The sequence below is a fragment of the Armigeres subalbatus genome, chromosome 1, assembly GCF_024139115.2.
Source record: "Armigeres subalbatus isolate Guangzhou_Male chromosome 1, GZ_Asu_2, whole genome shotgun sequence".
NCBI classification, from domain to species: domain Eukaryota; kingdom Metazoa; phylum Arthropoda; class Insecta; order Diptera; family Culicidae; genus Armigeres; species Armigeres subalbatus.
Window position 1 is genome coordinate 298,297,154 of NC_085139.1, and position 3,577 is coordinate 298,300,730.

Here is a 3,577-nt window from a genome sequence, read left to right on the forward strand (position 1 = left end):
CTGGTTGGCGTTGTGAAGAAGGCGTTGGAATAACACCAGAATGACGGAAATCTGATCTGCAACCGCTCGAAGGTCAATGTTGAAATACCTTTGTGCTATCCGTTAAATTACGTCCAAGAGTTGCGGTTGGTTTTCACGCTGCGTATCGGTTTCTGGCACATAACGACGCAATCTTTTATAGTAATGGAAGAAGAAACACTTCAAATCATCGGTTTCCAACTGGGTTTCAATTTCTTCCAGCTTGATCGGAACAACAACAAAATCATTGGTCAGCGAGTACTCAGTGTTCAACACTGTGCCCCCGTTTTCGGGTTGACGTGAGGCCACCCTCAAAGACTGATAACATGTCAGTTGACAGCCACTTCTCGCGCGCGACAGACGTCTTTCCGCACAATTCATATATCTAGTCCATTGCATTGATTTATTCGTGTCGTTCTTGTTCCGAAAAATTGCATTCGGCACGAGATGTCACACAGAAGGAACACTCTCGTCGTGGATTTCAGTGTCCTGCCAAAGCGACCGCCGTTGGACCAGGTCAAGGAGTTTCTCGAGGAAGATATAAAGATTGACATGGCAGATGTTAAAACTATCCAGTTACACAACCTCAAAAACTGCGTGTATATTGAGATGCACGACTCCGGCGTAGCCCCACGACTACAAAACAACACCATCTCAAACACTCGTTTGAACATCTCGGTGTACATTACTACATACCAGTTTACGTTGATGGTCCCACTACCACCATCAGGATCCACGATCTCCCGCCGCGAATGGCCAATAAAATCATATCCGATCATATTGAGCAATATGGCAAAGTCATCTCTATCCACAACGAAGTATGGAAAAATTTCTTCCCAGGAGTGCCGAATGGTGTGAGAGTAGTACGTATTAGGCTGGAGAAAGCAATACCATCACACATCGTAGTGGACCATCATACGACACTTGTGACCTACCGCAAAGAAGCTAATGCTCCAACCACCGTGACTTCTCATACGCCAACAAAATTGAACGATGTCGACACACAGACCAACAGCGCTAAAAACATTACTCCAGTGGCCAGCGAGGCCTATAATAACGACAACGATGACGGTAACAATGGCCAACAAAGTATAGATAACTTGATAAGAGAAATCGAAAACGAAATCGCAGAGAAGAGACGGCTGTCAACGAGTACGAGTGAAACAAGCAGCAGCGTAGGGCATGACGCAAAACGTTCGTGTAATGAGGGATGCCAATCACATAAGGAAGTGCAAAACGGAGAAGAAAATTGTTGCGAAAATTACGTTGATTCTGATTGGAAAGTCTACAATACCAGATCAAGAAAAAAATGATTTTGTATTTATTATACTATAGATGTAAATTTCGGACATGAATGCACTTTAGAGTGTAAAATGTCAAAATAAACAAACAACAACAACTGATAACATGTTTCAATCGGATCCTCTACTGAGTATTCACGGATTATTAACTCGTATTCCACCTCATCCTCCTCCAGATCATTCCCATAAGTCAAATTAGTAGTTAATTATTAAAATTAGATGTGTAGTAAACTTTTCGCTTTTCGAAGACATCATGAAGATGAAGTATAATAAAAAGCCGAGGAAACAATGTTGAAGTTGTTCACAAAAAAGACCGTTCGTTTTTATAACCCTACACTTTTGAAAAAATATATGCTATGATTGCCCTCATTGCTGATAAATATTACCCAACAAACATTCACTATATAGCGCGGCTAAAGACGATTGGAAAAGCAATTGTTCTTATTCATTTGGGATGAAACCAACAGCCTTTGTTGTGTGGTTCCTTTGTCGACACTCGGATCGAAAAATATTTGATTTTCTTCAGACGTAGAAGAAAGATGATATAGAAAATCATCAATTGATATTTCCACTTCCGCAGATTGAAGGTGTAGACACAGATTTTTTTTTCAAATTAATATTTCCCCATAGAGACACCGTGTATAAATCCGCATCAACCTTTAAATACTGAACACAATGAAACGGAATTGCGTTGATAATGGGAATATTACAGAAAATATTTGGGCCAGCCGTCAAATCTAACCGGTACCATCGCTACCGACACGAAGGCCATTCTGCCGACAGGCAGTACATAATATAGCCAACATATCCTGCTGAGCAAACTGTGACTCATTCCAACACTGACCAGACGTGATCAGATACTTACACTACTTTGTTCAAGATTTTACAGTATCGTCATTTCACAATGGTCATCAACCCATCAGTTAGCTTATTGATAGCTATAAACTAAGAGTTTATTCCGCATTGGTTTTTCATACTGGATTTTCCCGGTTCGTATTTACGTAAACAGTCGCAACGGTCTCGTACCAAACTTTAATTGGCTTGTTGCCATAGACTACTGCATTGCAAGGTCGGTAAAAGTGAAGATATTCATCGAAATGTCAAACTTGGGTACCGAGGGACCAAATGCAGTACTAGAAGTGGTCCCTCGAATGAGCTCTACAGTGACGTCTTATGTTATCGTGGCTAAATTCGGAATATAGCGATGAACAAAGTTGATCAATCCCAAAAAACTTCGTAATTCTTCAGTTGATTTTGGTATTTTCATTTTCTCAATTGCTTCTAATTTTGAACGTGAAACTGAAATATCTTGATAATTATTGTGGTACCCTAGGAAATCAGTTTCTTCCACGCAGGTCTCTACTTCGACACTACTGAACAGGTCGGATCGCTTGATGAGTGTTGGTTGTCACATCGGGTGCATTTTGTACGAACATGAAACTTTCTTCCGGTGTTGACTTTAAGAATGGATTCAATAAGATCAGTTTTGAGTTCAGCAGGTTCCATTTTCGATTTCGTTGCGGTATCCCAGGCAGCAAGTTGCAGATCAACAGACTCGTGTGAGCGCCTTAAGGCCACCACTTGATCGAGCGTGTAATCTTTTTCCGGAAATTCACGTCGAAGTTGTACATTTTCGTTGTAGCAATCACCTGGTCTACTAGCATGTTATCAGTTTGGTCACCAAAGTCACAGTAGGTCGCTTGTTTTTTCAGTCGAATAACAAAAGTGTCAAGTTTCTTGTTTGAACTCGGTAACATTTGACGAAATTTTTGCCTTTCATACGCTTTCGACATTCGTTGGATGAAGTATTCGTCGAGCATTCGCATCGCTATTTGATATCTATTGCCCAAAACATGGGTCATAAATTTGAATTTTTTATTTGATCTTGCAGACATCCGGTTCACCGAACAACATCAAAGATTTAAAATTTCATCATGGTCATCTAAGTCCTTCCACGCCAAATACGCATCGAAATGCTCTCGCCATTTCTCCTACCGCAGCGCAGTCGAGCCTTCTGTATCTGCGACAAACGATGGTATGAGATGGTTCACCTATTATAGGAATATTTTGGAATGTTAGATGCCATTATGCAACGGAGCTACCCACACAAGTTATGTTTACGACTTTCGGGTTTTCCTCCTGCTCAACCTTTCTTGGTATCTTGCACAGAATGTTACAATCGGTTTAGGAAGGACTCATTGAAATAGTATCAAGAAATGACCTCTTCAACTTCAACGATCACAACCACTCTCCTACAA

At 40.8% G+C, this 3,577-nt stretch overlaps 1 pseudogene; it reads left to right on the forward strand.

Annotated features, from left to right (window-relative positions):
* The first annotated feature begins 424 nt into the window (after positions 1 to 424).
* Positions 425 to 3,360, forward strand: LOC134207492 (uncharacterized; annotated as a pseudogene).
* The last annotated feature ends 217 nt before the right edge of the window (positions 3,361 to 3,577 follow it).